The following is a 16,630-nucleotide window of genomic DNA, read 5'->3' as shown; positions in this document are numbered from 1 at the left end:
AGGAACTTAGGAAGAAGTTCCATGAGTTGCATCCTGAGAAGCCATGCAGGTCGTGTCTGGAGTCCACGCCTCAAGGGGGGGTACTGTAATGAACGTGGAGGAAGCAGCTGCGGGCAGTCTGGCGTCCTCCGCAGCTGCCTCCATTCCTCTGCCCAGCGTGTCACCCGTGACTCCGGTGGCTAGTACGCCGAGGACGGGTTTGTCAGCCGCACATAGGGTCGCATTGTCAAGTGCACGTGCACAGACAGAACCTTTATGCAGGGAGGAGGCGCGTCAGCTGACGTCAGAGGAGACGTTCGCCGCTTCTCATTGGCCCAGAGGAGTGGGCGTGTCTATTGGGTCTCCTCTGCTTCTTAAAGCGGAATATAACCCTGCATTTCAACTTTGCTCTAAAACATTATTTACAGTATATTATATGCAACCAGCATTTTTTTTTTACTAGACCAGCATTGGAAGGGTTACACAGAGCTTCAAAGTTCCTGGAGATTTCTGCAGACGCATCCGAAGCTGACATAGATAAATTTTGTTTACATAAATGTATCTAAGTGTTGAATGTGACTCACTCTCTCTAACTGAGAAGGAGCTGGAGGACAGCCAAAGAGTGTGTAACATTTCTCAATAGATACATTTAACTAAATAGAATGTAACAATCTGAACTTCTGCATATCTCTCCACGGAAATTTAAACCTCTGTGTTTAACCCTTCCAATGCTGGTCTAGTAAAAAAAAAAATGCTGGTTGCATATAATATGCTGTAAATAATGTTTTAGAGCAAAGTTGAAATGCAGGGTTATATTCCGCTTTAAGCCTCTCGGCTTCACTTGCAACTTGTCTGCTGTTGCGAATACTTCGTGTTAGCGCTCAGACCTTAGATAGTTCCGGTGTGCTTTGATCCGGGAGGAAACCGGGGATTTCACACTAGATAGGAATTATTGTTATTATTGTGTTACTTCTGTATTGATATTCTGTGCATGACTCTGGCTCGCCTCTGACCTCTCTCTCGCTTACGGTTTCTGTACCTTTGCCCATCTGATACTGTTGCCAACTCTGCCTGATTTACCTTCATTCTCCTGCCTTCTGATTTTGTACTGTATTGCCTGTCTGTTGCCAACCTTGCCTGTCTGACCTTGCCTCCCCCCCAGAGAGCCCTGATCTCTGGTGAGGACTCCTGTACTGATAGTACCCACCAGCTCCTCTGGTGAGGTATTGCTAAATCTATCCAGTACTACTGTAGCACCAAGCACTACACTGTATATTGCTCTCTCTCCTGTTGCTTGCTATACTTGCATTATTGGTGATTCTGCAGATCACCACATAATCAGGTATAGTGTCTGGATTATTGGTGATACTGCAGATCACCTAATAACCAGACTCCTGTTTGCTAACACTGATCGTTACACATGGCAACAAGAGGCAATAAAGCATTTAAAGTGACAGTGCCCGGTCTGACTCAATGTACAAGAATCCTTGCTGAATGTTTTCCGCCCACAATTTTCCGGTCGCATGCCACTCAGCTTTTTACGACAAGGCCACCATACAGGTGCTTCATTGGAGTGTGACTTACTGAAATCTGCACAAGTGCAGACTGATCCCCTTCTTCCCTCAGAAGATATACTCCTGAGTGCCGAGTGTTGTTCCATCCTACAGTGTACTTATCAGTTCCGATTCTGCCAACTAAGTCGATTGCCACTGCGCTCCCGTCACTGGGACCGTCCTGCACAGGCGCAATATGAGAAAATCTCTGCTGTGCCTATGCAGGATGCTCTCCAAGATGGGAACGCAAACGAGGATGCCTGTGGCCAGGGCCACGCAGGCGCATTGCCCATCAACTGGCAGAATCAAAACTTAGCCGTGGTGGGGGATTAGAGGATCTTTAAGTACCGGTGTGGGCACAGGGTGACTGCAGGGGGCTGGTAGATGCAAAGGCTTGAGCTGGAGCCACTAGGGCACGCTCAGTAAGCAATAGCAAAGTTAGGGACATTTGAATAGCACTTTTCTCCTGTCAGATGCAAAGGCTTGAGCTGCAGCCACTAGGGCACGCTCAGTAAGCAATAGCAAAGTTAGGGAGTTTTGCCCAAGGAGTCCTTACTGAATAGTTATTGAATGGTGGTGTTCCCAGCTCTTCTATGAGACCTCAGCCCAAATTCACCAGAAACCCGTACTGCAGCGCCACAGTACTGATCCAGAACAACTCTGTCACTGGCACTCACCCCCACATAGTCTACATCCAAGTCCTGGTACTGCTTCACTCCAATGATCCAGGAGACCACACTGTAGGTCAGAGGTTCCCAACCGGTGTGCCGCGACACATTTATGTGTCGCGGCAGCACCAGCTATGTGTCGCCGCTCTCTGCTCCCCCTGCTTGTCTCCCCCGCAGATCGTCCTTCTCAGGGCTACAAGAAAATGGCCGCCGCCGTCCACATTTGCAGACATGCGGCGGCCATTTTCTTGTAGATGTGCACTATCTACAGGCAGAGGGCGGAGGCAGCGCATCGAGGACGGAGCCACGGAGGAGAAGAAGGGGCGGAGTGGTGGCTATGGAGGGGTGAGTTAGGGCGGGGATCGCCAACCTGTGGTCCGTGGGACGCTCCCAGTTGGGCCGCAGGACTGTCCTCTTCCCTTTCTGGGGCACTATACTGGCTATCCTGGGGCACTATACTGGGGCTCTATCCTCGGGCAATATACTGGCTATACTGGGGCACTATACTGGCTATCCTGGGGCACTATACTGGCTATCCTGGGACACTATACTGGGGCGCTATCCTGGGTCAATATACTGGCTATACTGGGGCACTATACTAGCTATCCTGGGGCACTATACTGGCTATCCTGGGGCACTATACTGGGGCGCTATCCTGGGGCAATATACTGGCTATCCTGGGGCACTATACTAGCTATCCTGGGGCACTATACTAGCTATACTGGGGCACTATACTGGGGCGCTATCCTGGGGCACTATACTGGCTATACTGGGGCACTATACTGGCTATACTGGGGCACTATACTAGCTATACTGGGGCACTATACTGGGGCACTATACTGGCTATACTGGGACACTATGCTGGGGCGCTATCCTGGGGCAATATACTGGCTATACTGGGGCACTATACTAGCTATACTGGGGCACTATACTGGCTATCCTGGGGCACTATACTGGCTATCCTGGGGCACTATACTGGCTATACTGGGGCACTATACTGGCTATACTGGGGCACTATACTGGCTATCCTGGGGCACTATACTGGCTATCCTGGGGCACTATACTGGCTATACTGGGGCACTATACTGGCTATACTGGGGCACTATACTGGCTATACTTGGGCACTATACTAGCTATACTGGGGCACTATACTAGCTATACTGGGGCACTGCAGCATCAGCAGATTGTTTCTGAGCCCCTCATTGTGCCTGCAGCATCAGCAGATTGTTACTGAGCCCCTCATTGTACCTGCAGCACCAGCAGATTGTCACTGAGCCCCTGGTTGTGCCTGCAGCACCAGCAGATTGTCACTGAGCCCCTCGTTGTGCCTGCAGCACCAGCAGATTGTCACTGAGCCCCTCGTTGTGCCTGCAGGCATCAGCAGATTGTTTCTGAGCCCCTCATTGTGCCTGCAGCATCAGCAGATTGTTATTGAGCCCCTCATTGTGTCTGCAGCACCAGCAGATTGTTATTGAGCCCCTCATTGTGTCTGCAGCACCAGCAGATTGTCACTGAGCCCCTCATTGTGCCTGCAGCACCAGCACATTGTTACTGAGCCCCTCATTGTGCCTGCAGCACCAGCAGATTGTTACTGAGCCCCTCATTGTGCCTGCAGCATCAGCAGATTGTCACTGAGCCCCTCATTGTGCCTGCAGCATCAGCAGATTGTCACTGAGCCCCTCATTGTGCCTGCAGCATCAGCAGATTGTCGCTGAGCCCCTCATTGTGCCTGCAGCACCAGCAGATTGTCACTGAGCCCATCATTGTCCCTGCAGCACCAGCAGATTGTTGCTGAGCCCCTCATTGTGCCTGCAGCATCAGCATATTGTCACTGAGCCCCTTATTGTGCCTGCAGCATCAGCACATTGTTACTGAGCCCCTCATTGTGCCTGCAGCATCAGCAGATTGTTACTGAGCCCCTCATTGTGCCTGCAGCACCAGCAGATTGTTACTGAGCCCCTCATTGTGCCTGCAGCATCAGCAGATTGTCACTGAGCCCCTCATTGTGCCTGCAGCATCAGCAGATTGTCACTGAGCCCCTCATTGTGCCTGCAGCACCAGCAGATTGTTGCTGAGCCCCTCATTGTGCCTGCAGCATCAGCATATTGTCACTGAGCCCCTTATTGTGCCTGCAGCACCAGCAGATTGTTACTGAGCCCCTCATTGTGCCTGCAGCACCAGCACATTGTTACTGAGCCCCTCATTGTGCCTGCAGCACCAGCAGATTGTTACTGAGCCCCTCGTTGTGCCTGCAGCACCAGCAGATTGTCACTGAGCCCCTCGTTGTGCCTGCAGGCATCAGCAGATTGTTTCTGAGCCCCTCATTGTGCCTGCAGCATCAGCAGATTGTTACTGAGCCCCTCATTGTGTCTGCAGCACCAGCAGATTGTTACTGAGCCCCTCATTGTGCCTGCAGCACCAGCAGATTGTTATTGAGCCCCTCATTGTGCCTGCAGCACCAGCAGATTGTTACTGAGCCCCTCATTGTGCCTGCAGCATCAGCAGATTGTCACTGAGCCCCTCATTGTGCCTGCAGCATCAGCAGATTGTCACTGAGCCCCTCATTGTGCCTGCAGCACCAGCAGATTGTTGCTGAGCCCCTCATTGTGCCTGCAGCATCAGCATATTGTCACTGAGCCCCTTATTGTGCCTGCAGCACCAGCAGATTGTTACTGAGCCCCTCATTGTGCCTGCAGCACCAGCACATTGTTACTGAGCCCCTCATTGTGCCTGCAGCACCAGCAGATTGTTACTGAGCCCCTCGTTGTGCCTGCAGCACCAGCAGATTGTCACTGAGCCCCTCGTTGTGCCTGCAGGCATCAGCAGATTGTTTCTGAGCCCCTCATTGTGCCTGCAGCATCAGCAGATTGTTACTGAGCCCCTCATTGTGTCTGCAGCACCAGCAGATTGTTACTGAGCCCCTCATTGTGCCTGCAGCACCAGCAGATTGTTATTGAGCCCCTCATTGTGCCTGCAGCACCAGCAGATTGTCACTGAGCCCCTCATTGTGCCTGCAGCACCAGCACATTGTTACTGAGCCCCTCATTGTGCCTGCAGCATCAGCAGATTGTTATTGAGCCCCTCATTGTGCCTGCAGCACCAGCAGATTGTCACTGAGCCCCTCATTGTGCCTGCAGCACCAGCACATTGTTACTGAGCCCCTCATTGTGCCTGCAGCCTCAGCAGATTGTTACTGAGCCCCTCATTGTGCCTGCAGCATCAGCAGATTGTTACTGAGCCCCTCATTGTGCCTGCAGCACCAGCAGATTGTTATTGAGCCCCTCATTGTGCCTGCAGCACCAGCAGATTGTCACTGAGCCCCTCATTGTGCCTGCAGCATCATCAGATTGTTACTGAGCCCCTCTTTTCTATCATACGGGATGTGTCATGTATATCTGAATGTTTGGCATGATGTGACGTGTCACGGATATCTGAATGTTTGTCGTGATGTGTCACGACCTGGAAAAGGTTGGGAACCACTGCTGTAGGTGATGATATCAGGAAAGTCATATAGCCAGTTCTTACCGATCCAACTGGGAAAAGCCCAAGGCAGTCCTGGAATACAGAGATACACAACTCAGACTTACCGTCACAAAGAGCAATCTACAGCTCGTTCCTTCCTTTACTCTCAAACCTAAATGACACCCAAGGTGAAAATAAACGAATGAAACAAACAATTGTATCTATCCTCCTATTAAAATGACTTTTTAAGATATCCCACAGTTTTATTTTATATTTAAATCTACTTTTTAAGTTTTAACTGTTTTATTGTTTTTTGCTCAATGACACATTCATTGAAATATGCCAGAGCTAAAATCTATGAACTATTGACCCTTGTTATCTCTTTCCTGCTCTCAGAAGCCATTTTCTGCTAGGAAAGTGTTTTATAGTTTTAATTTCTAACCAGTGAGGGTCACACTGTAGTCTGACCCAATCCTGACTCAAACAGGAACTGCCACTTGCATACCTGATGTTCAACTTTTTTTAGGCAGAGAAAGAAAAAAGGAACACAGCAATTATTTGTGTGCTAGGCACTGTACATACACCTGTATATCTCATCATGTCACCTCAGGTATTGTAAGTGTACCTAAACTGATTAAGAAAAAAAAAAAAGTTTAACTTAACTGGGGCTTCTATCGGCCCCCTTGCAGATACCGTGCCCACACGGGTATTCAACGATCCTCCGTTCTCCCACCACAGCTCAGTTCCGATTCTTGTACATTGAGACAGACCGGGCACTGTCACTTTAAATGCTTTATTGCCTTGCAAACATTATCGCCATGCAAATAATACATCAATTCTGCCATACATCGATATTTTCTCAAACCTTGATTGATGGTGGTGCTGGGGATGCGGGTGACCAGGGGAAGGTGGACGGCACAACGCCTAATCGGCGCTTGCTCACGTGCGTGCCCTGTACAAAAGACGGTGCAGCACGGCTTCCTGAAATCAGTACACAAGCCGCGCCTTCGGCGCACGTCATTGGATAGTGGAGGTAGAGTCAGTGAGGTCGGGGGTGAGGGGGCGGAAACTCGCCATGTGAGCCATGTAAACAAAGAAGGGCATTGGCTACTGTGCGCACTTAGACTGCTAGTGAAGAGAAACTTTATTTGTGCATTACGTGCAGCTAAACATTTTAACTTAGTGATTATTGCAAAGGCGTATATGCATAACATGCTAAATAACGTGTTTAGAACAAAACTAGTGAGGAAAACATTTTTGAATTGTGAACGTGCATTGATTAGGATCGTCCTAAACTGTGCATAACGCTTGGATTCTAAGTGTAGGGCAGAGATGTATATGCCTGTCACGGCTTGTGCTGGCAGAGTATGTATTACTTTCCAGTATTGTTACCTCTTCTATGGAAAACATGTGAAATCTCATATATCTAGACTTTTATTTGTTATATATCAAACCCCTATAAAAAACCCAAATGACCCATTTAAAAATACCAGGGGCAAAACTGTATGTCAATAGGACCTGGAGGGGCATACTTCCCCAATAGCTGCCACGGACTGCCACTGTAATTCCCCTTTTTTCCCCCTTACGAATACTCAACTTCTCAAAGGTGAGACCTATCCCGTTTCAAAGGATGCCTACGGCTTAAAGGGAAGGAGTAAAGCGAGCCAGGGACCACAGAAAAAACCAAGGAGACCTATGGAAGTGGGGAGGCCTCCCATGTGACCCACAAGGTGACAGGGGCGACCAGAGGACATAAAAAGAACAGGATAAGCCTCAGTTCACAGAATGACAAGGAGGGGGCAATGTTAAGGCTGGCATCCCGGGGACGAGGGGTGGCGTCTCCCGACCTAGTTCACTCATATATGGCAAACCTGGACACCAGAACTTGTGTACTGATTTCAGGAAGCCACGCTGCGCCGTCTTTTGTGCAGGACACGCACGTGAGCAAGGGCCGATTAGGCGTGAAACGGCTGTTGTGCCGTCCACCTTCCCCTGGTCACCCGCATCCCCAGCACCACCATCAATCAAGGTTTTAGAAAATATAAGTGTATGGCAGAATTGATGTATTATTTGCATGGCGATAATATGTTTGCATGGCAACAAGAGGCAATAAAGCATTTAAAGTGACAGTGCTCGGTCTGACTCAATGTACAAGAATGCTTGCTGAATGTTTTCCGCCCACAATTTTCCGGTTGCACGCCACTCAGCTTGCCCGACAAGGCCACCATACAGGTGCTTCATTGGAGTGTGACTTACTGAAATCTGCACAAGTGCAGACTGATCCCCTTCTTCCCTCAGAAGATATACTCCTGAGTGCCGAGTTTTGTTTCATCCTACAGTGTACTTATCAGTTCCGATTCGGCCAACTGAGTCAGTCGATTGCCACTGCGCTCCCGTCACTGGGACCGTCCTGCACAGGCGTAATTTGAGAAAATCTCTGTTGTGCCTATGCAGGATGCTCTCCAAGATGGGAACGCAAACGAGGATGCCTGTGGCCAGGGCCACGCAGGCGCAGTTCCCATCAACTGGCAGAATCAAAACTTAGCCGTGGCGGGGGATTAGAGGATCTTTAAGTACCGGTGTGGGCACAGGGTTACTGCAGGGGGCTGGTAGAAACCCTAGGCAAGCTAAAGAGGAACTCGAGTGAAAATAATGTAATAAAGAAATTGCTTCATTTTTACAAAAAATATGTATAAATGATTTATTCAGTGTTTGCCATTGTAAAAGCTTTCCTCTCCCTGATTTACATTCTGACATTTATCACATGGTGACATTTTTACTGCTGGCAGGTTATGTCAGTGGAAGTAGCTGCTGTTTGTCTTTTTGGCAGTTGGAAACAGCTGTAAATAGCTATTTCTCACAATGCAACAAGGTTCCCAGACAGGAAACTGCCAGGACCATGGTCCTCAGTTTCCTGTGGGAGAAGTTGCACCACGATATCAGCCTTACAGAGCCCCCTGATAATCAGTTTGTGAAACGGAATAGATTTCTCATGTAAAAGGGGGTATCAGCAACTGATTAGGATGAAGTTCAATTCTTGGTTATGGTTTCGCTCAAAACTTTTTTTGTTAATCAGTTTAGGTTTCCTTTTTATTGCATTAGCCCGAGGCCCCTTTCACACAGTAGATTGGCGTTAGCGTTCCGGTACACCAACCCCACTGCCCAAAACAAGCCTTCAGGGAATACCGCACTAGTGGACAGTATTCCGTCTGGCATCCGCCCAAACAGGAAGTGACGCACGTTTGTGGTCACTTCCTGTTTCGGAGATACGGAAGCATATTGTAAAAGATAAGCTTCCGCTCGCCGCCACCTTTTTTTTTTTTAAAAGAACTGCCAATAACCTGCTAATACTCAATTCCTATGTACATGTTGATCACAACCCACAAATCTTTACCAGTTTTGTCCAAAAGGTCACACTGCCAAAATGTGACTTATTGATGACGTTTGAAGCGCAACTCCAGATAAAGAAATAAATCTGAAATCAAAAAGAAGCCAGAGACCAGCAAGATCCACACTATACTGATATCTACTGTACAAAGTGTACTTATAACTGTAATAAAGATAACTATGAATAAAACTGCTTATTTTTTACAATAATAAAACTGCTTATTTTTTACAATATTTGTTTATAAATGATTTAGTCAGCGTTTGTCCATTGTAAAATATTTCCTCTCCCCGATTTACATTCTGAAATTTATCACACATGGTGACCTCAGGGCTGTGAAGTCGGTACAAAAATCTTCTGACTCCAACTCCTCAGTTTATGAAACCACGAAATCCAACTCCGACTGCGAGTACCCAGAATGGCTCAGACTCTGACTCCTTAGTCTAATACTTACTAGTAGGGCTGCACGGTTTTGCGGTTTAAAACCGAAACCGTGATTCACATGCAGACGATCTTGAGATCGTCAGTAGCTTCGGTTTTTTGTGCTACTAGCTGCTCTGCTACCTCCCGCCGGCCGCCGCTAATCCCTGGCTTCTATGCCGCCCCACTCTGTCTGCACTGCATCTCCCAGAGACAGCGTATCTGCTGACCTCACAGCCCCCGCGACCGTGCGACGGGGGAGGACCGCTGTGCACAACTTATGCCGGGAGACTGACTCAGGAGAGTGTGGCCGCTCAAGCAGAGCTGTTTCTGCTGCATCCGCTGCTTTCTCCCTCCCTGAAAAGGATGACAGCGAACAGCTCTATGGAGAGAACAGGCAGCTCCAGCCGAGAGAGTGTGGGATGCTCTCCCCCCTCCTTCCTCCAGGAAACTTCAAAGGCTGCCCCGTGAAGTAACTTTTTTTTTTCAGCTGTGTGATTGCACGGAGGTGGGGGTGGGGACATGAGTGTACAGTGTTTGCCTGTGTGTGTGCCAGTGTCTGTGCCAGTGCGTGTGTCGTGCCTGTGCGTGTGTCGTGCCTGTGCGTGTGTCGTGCCTGTGCGTGTGTCGTGCCTGTGCGTGTGTCGTGCCTGTGCGTGTGTCGTGCCTGTGCGTGTGTCGTGCCTGTGCGTGTGTCGTGCCAGTGCGTGTGTCGTGCCTGTGCGTGTGTCGTGCCTGTGCGTGTGTCGTGCCTGTGCGTGTGTCGTGCCTGTGCGTGTGTCGTGTCTGTGCGTGTGTCGTGTCTGTGCGTGTGTCGTGTCTGTGCGTGTGTCGTGTCAGAGCGTGTGTCGTGTCAGAGCGTGTGTCGTGTCAGAGCGTGTGTCGTGTCAGAGCGTGTGTCGTGTCAGAGCGTGTGTCGTGTCAGAGCGTGTGTCGTGTCAGAGCGTGTGTCGTGTCAGAGCGTTTGTCTGTGTCAGAGCGTTTGTCTGTGTCAGAGCGTTTGTCTGTGTGTGTGTCAGAGCGTGTGTCTGTGTGTGTGTCAGAGCGTGTGTTAGGGCTGCACGGTTTTGCGGTTTAAAACCGAAACCGCTGCCCGGCTCAAGCACTCCGCAATACGCCGCACATTGTTAACTGCCCCCAGCCCAGCGTCCTCACAGAAGGCCCCACCTGCATATATGTGCAATTTAGTGCTAAAGCTTGCTTTGAAGAAAAAAATCTTAAAAAAAAAAAATCGAAATCACAATTTCTGAGTGAAAAACCGCAATTTCAATTTTTCCCTAAAATCGTGCAGCCCTACTTACTAGGGCTGTGGATTTTGTACAAAGTCATCCGACTCCTCAGTTTATGAAATCACTGACTCAGACTCCCAACTCTGGGTACTCAAAATTGCTCCGACTCCAACTCCACAGCCCTGGGTGACATCTTTAGTTCTGTGAAGTGATCTTTGCAGTATGTCTGTTTACTGATAGTTCAGAAGCCAGTGGAAAACATACCTGGTCTCCGAGAGTGCTCTGTTAAGGGCTCTGCCTCTGACACAGGAGACCAGGGTTCAAATCTTCCTGTTCAGTAAGCCTCTACCTTTTCAGTGAGACCTTGGGCAAGACTTCTGAACACTGCTACCGCTTATAGAGTGCGCCCTAGTGGCTGCAGCAATTTGAGTCTGCCAGGAGAAGAGCGCAATATAAATGTTCTGTGTCTATGATGCTGCGACCAGGAAAATTACTGTAAAAGTGGCAATCCTAAATAATTTACTGCATTCTACTACATGTCACTACAGGTCCTCTTTAATAAATATTCACCTGGGAAAAATAATTCAAACGATCAGCATGGGGAGGGGGGCTAATGCTGCACAATAAGCAAAAACAGTTCAGAGAAATAGTTAAAGCAGTGATTAAGGGAACATACACTGCTCTGTGGTAAAGATAAGATAGCTCTATAGTACAATAGGCTGTAAAAATTCCCATATGCTCATCATGAAATTATCCGAATCGGCCTAGCGACGCCACCTATACCTGCATGGCCAACCCCTCCCCCAAGTGTAAACTGTCTTCACCAGTGCCCATGCAATGTAAATTCTCACCTGTCCCGCGGGCGTGACTCATTCACTTTCACCCCTCGTATCTGCCGTTACCGTGACTGCTAGCACTTGGAACGGTGTGATGGCAAAGGAGGCCAGGAGTCATGGCAGCGAGACAGGTGATAATTTACGCTGCACACAGGCATTTTACACTTGGGGCAGCGGCAAGTGGTGTCGCATACGTTGATCATTGTTATATTGAACGCCGTTACCGCCGGGCACCCGATCGATCATGTCAGACAGATTTTCCAGCATGCTCGATTGATACATTCAGCCCAAGATCAATCGAATCATCAACTGTGCATGCTCATTGCGGCAACAATTTTAATTCAATTTCATAAAATTATCACATCAGATAGTCGATTGGGGTACAAAATCGCTAGATGTATGGGCAGATTATTTACCAGGTCTGGGGACTTTGCCCTCGTTCTGTCAGATGACAGGGAATTGTTTGTGGCAACGGTAAAGTGATGCTTTTTTCTGCTCACAAATGATCACCAAATGAAACAGCAGGTGGAGCCCCAAAGGAGCATAAATGCATTCATAAAAAAATTACCCCTTTCCCCCCTTAAAAAACAAAACAAAACACCTTTATGTGAATATCCCTTTTTGAAGCAGCGACAGAATTTACCGATAAGCTTGATGTTGGCCTCCTTAACCACCCTGGCGTTCTGATTAAATCGCCAGGGTGGCTGCGGGAGGGTTTTTTTTAAATAAAAAAAAAACTATTTCATGCAGCCAACTGAAAGTTGGCTGCATGAAAGCCCACTAGAGGGCGCTCCGGAGGCGTTCTTTCGATCGCCTCCGGCGCCCAGAATAAACAAGGAAGGCCGCAATGAGCGGCCTTCCTTGTTTTGCTTACATCGTCGCCATAGCGACGAGCGGAGTGACGTCATCGACGTCAGCCGACGTCCTGACGTCAGCCGCCTCCGATCCAGCCCTTAGCGCTGGCCGGAACTTTTTGTTCCGGCTACGCTGGGCTCAGGCGGCTGGGGGGACCCTCTTTCGCCGCTGCTCGCGGCGGATCGCCGCCGATCAGGCAGCACACGCGGCTGGCAAAGTGCCGGCTGCGTGTGCTGCTTTTTATTTTACGAAAATCGGCCCAGCAGGGCCTGAGCGGCAGCCTCTGGCGGTGTTGGACGAGCTGAGCTCGTCCAGACCGCTCAGCAGGTTAATCAGCCACCACTCGTAGCCGCGGAAATACGGCAGTTCAGGTCGTCTGGGCAGTGCATATGGGAAGGTTCTGCGCCATCTACCGAGAGAAAGACCCAAAATACAGAACCCAACTGTAACAATACTTTTGTAAGTTATAAGTGCAAAGAATAATGAGTCTTCATATAAACAGAACTGTGGGTATTTAAATAGACACTGAAGCGAAAAAAAAAATGATGATATTATGATTTGTATGTGTAGCGCAGCTAAGAAATAAAACATTAAGATCAGATACATCAGTGTAATTGTTTCCAGGTAAGGAAGAGTTGAGAAACTCCAGTTGTTATCTCTATGCAAAAAAGCTATTAAGCTCTCCGACTAAAGGTAGCCATACACTAGTCGATGTGCCATTAGATTGACCAGCTGACAGATCCCTATCTGATCGAATCTGATCAGAGAGGGATCGTATGGCTGCCTTTACTGCAAACAGATTGTGAACCGATTTCAGCCTGAAACCGATCACAATCTGTTGAGCTACTCCTGCCGCCTGCCCCCCCCCCCCCCCGTATACATTACCTGATGCTGGCTCCCGGGCATCTTCTCCGCGCTGCACGGCTCTGTTCCGGCTCCATCCCGGCGCTTCCTGTGTTACTCCGTGACCAGGAAGTTCAAATAGAGCGCCCTCTATTTGAACTTCCTGGTCACTGCAGTGACACAGGAAGCGCCGGGATGGAGCCGGAACAGAGCCATACAGCGCGGAGAAGACGCCCGGGAGCCAGCCTCAGGTAATGTATACCTGATCGGATCGGCCGCCGCTAGCGACGCGCACTCTACCCGCGGGCGATCGAGGGTAATTTCCCGCACGGCGCCATCGACGGACCGATCCGATTTCGGGAGGAAATCGGATCGGCGGGTGCGTTTACCGCGAACGATTGGCAGCAGATTAGATCCCAGGATCTAATCTGCTGTCGAAACGGCCGCGAATCGGGCCAGTGTATGGCCACCTTAACTTAGTCGTGGAGAGGGCTGTTATCTGACTTTTATTATCTCCACTGTAATTGAACTGTTTACTTTTCCTCTGCTAGAGGAGAGTTAATTACTTCACAGACTGCTCTGAAAGACTCATTTTGAATGCTGAGTGTTGTGTAATCTGCACATATTATAGAATGATGCAATGTTAGAAAAAACACTATATACCTGAAAATAAAAATATGAGAATATTTTCTTTGCTGCTAATCTTCTAGTAATTATTCATAGTACACAACCAATTCATTATATCATATATTTTTTTTCGCTTCAGTGTCTTTTTAAAAAAAGAGTCTGAATCCTAAGAAAGGAAAAAAAAAAAAAAAAAAAAAAAACTGTACCTCTTTTTACTAGGCAGTCCTGTTCAGCAATAAGGCCATAGCTGAAACGCTGCATCCCTGCAGCAGAACGAGAAATCCTGGGGCAAAATTGCAAGACTTCCCAGGTTGTGGATTTTGCTGCCAGGGGAGGCAGAGCTTTGTGCTGTAGCTCTGCCTCCAGTCGCGTCAATCTCCGCCTCTCCCTGCCCCTTTCAGTGAAAGAAGACAGAGGGGCGGGAGGAGGCGGAGATCCACGTGAGCAGGTGCAGAGCTACTGCACAAAGCTCTGCCTCTACCCGGAAGGAGCCCCGAATGTTCCCCCGGGGATTTCAGGGGTATTAATTGATCATTCTGCCGCAAGCGTGCGGCGTTTCAGCTATGGCCTTATTGCTGAACAGGACTGCCTAGTAAAAAGAGGTTTTTATTTTAGGCTTCAGACTCTAACAGCTTCAGGTTTCAGGGTTTTTACCCTTTAAGGTTCCTGACAATTTTGGCATATCAGCTGTGTTGCTTTTGATGCAGCAACAACATTACCTATGCCATTAAATTTATACATATATTGTTTTTCAGGACATTCTAGGGTCTAGGGTCTCTTTGGGTAATACTTTTCCAAGTATTATTTAATTTCACAGGCAATTTAGTGGGGCAAATAAGGCGTAAACGCAAAAATGATACGTTTTTTCATGTTTACCCCTTCCTAACTTTTACAAGACAAGTGCCACAGTTTTGAAACACCTCAAAATATATTATTTGGCTCCTGGCAGTTAACATAATACATTACATGCCATATTTCATCACTAGTTGGACATGTACCATTATCGCCACCCTGTGTGTCTGAAGTGACTGCATGCGATCGGTTGGGCGAACAGTTTGGGGACACTGGTGCTGTATAAATGCATTGCTAAGCAACAACATTTCAGTTCATCTAGAAAGCATTGGGTTCCTGAGCTGTCGCCATAGTGATCGCCTCTGACCACAATGGGCAGCAGCCATTACAAGCATCCACGAATCTTACGACCAAGTATAGTTAACACAAGGGGCTTATTAGTTTGGTAGGTGTCAGGTGTAGAGTTAAAAAAAGTGCCCTTCCTCCTTTCACCCAGTATGGTAGCCAGATGTGCCCTAGGCCCTATGCTGAGGGCGGACCCGATGGATATTGGCTATTTTCACCTATTTTTGGCCACATGGTAAAGCTGTAAAATTGCTCACTCTGCAAAAGTCCTGACCGTGTTAAATACTATTTCCCCTTCAGGTCGCTGTGAAAAGTGGTGAAAGATGTAATTCGGCATCCAGCTATTGCTGGCGGCCAAATTACATTTAATAGTAATTTGCACTTTTGACTACGCCCAAATTAATCACTGAGCGCTGCTATAGCCGTAATTCCTATTATAACCTATAGCGGCATCTGCTGCACTCAAATCTGTGGCGCTGTTTATACAGAGCTTCATTCCCTTCATGTACAGCTAGTTAGGTATAGGTGACCCCAGTATAAGTAGAAAGGGGTAGGTGCCCCCAGTATAAGTAGAAAGGGATAGGTAGCCAAGAATAGGTGCCCCCAGCCAGTGCAGGTATCCAGGAATAGGTGCAGTGTAAGGAAACGCGGAAGAGCAGCCGCCTCTGCTCAGCGTGAGGCGGCTGCTCCCAGAAAGGGCATGGCGGAACGCGGAGAAACCGCCGCGTCTGACGCGGCGGTTGGTGCGCACGGCCCTGTTGTCACTGTGTCCCAGCGCGGGGAGGCCGCCGCCGGTGCGGCTAGCGGTGTGACCAACCCCGCGCATGGGGCAGCAGAGAGATTGTCGGACAATGTTGGTGTGGCTGGGACTCGTAGTCCCTCTAGGTTCAGAGTGACGCGCGTGCGCGCGGAGAGGCAGGGACTATATGGCAGCCAGAAAGAGGTCAGCTGACAAATCTGCCCCTGCTCATTGGTCCAGCACTTAGGGAGGTGCTGGAGATTGCTATGTATTTATACTGCTGGCTGTTCACTTGCCCGTTGTCTGGCGTTGCGATCACAACGTAGTAGCACTCAGACCTTAGTCAGATCCTAAAGTGTGCCGGGACCAGCTGGAGCCGTAATCCTACACTTAGCTAGATTCTGTTGATAGTTTAAAGTACTAGTTTGATTGTGATTATCTGTTATGACCCTTTGCTTGCCTGACTATTCTTCTGAACTCTGATCCTGTACCTTGCCGTTCTGATACTCTGTTGCCGAACCCCGGCTCGTCCTTAGACTCCGCATCTGCCTCATGATTTTGTACCTCGATATATCTGATACCCTGTTGCTGAACCCTGCCTGTACTTTAGACTCCGCCTCTGCCTTTTGAATCTGTACTTTATCTGTCCGTGTGTTTACGGCCTGGCTTGTCCGACCTCGAGAACCGACCTTACTGTTAGAGGCGGTTCCCAGTTCTGGTAGTGACACTCCCTCCTGAGTGTCACTCTCGTTCTGTCGTTCCTTCTCTCAGCCCGACTCTTCCCCCCCGGGAGAGTCCAGAAGGAATTGTGCAGTACTCCTTACTGCTCCGAGGCCCAGTCCTCTAAATATTACTGTTTGCACCAAACACTCTACTCAGGTGTCCAGAGGTTAGCTT

This window comes from Hyperolius riggenbachi, chromosome 4, assembly GCF_040937935.1.
Source record: "Hyperolius riggenbachi isolate aHypRig1 chromosome 4, aHypRig1.pri, whole genome shotgun sequence".
NCBI classification, from domain to species: Eukaryota; Metazoa; Chordata; class Amphibia; order Anura; family Hyperoliidae; genus Hyperolius; species Hyperolius riggenbachi.
Note: the sequence above shows the minus strand (reverse complement) of the source record.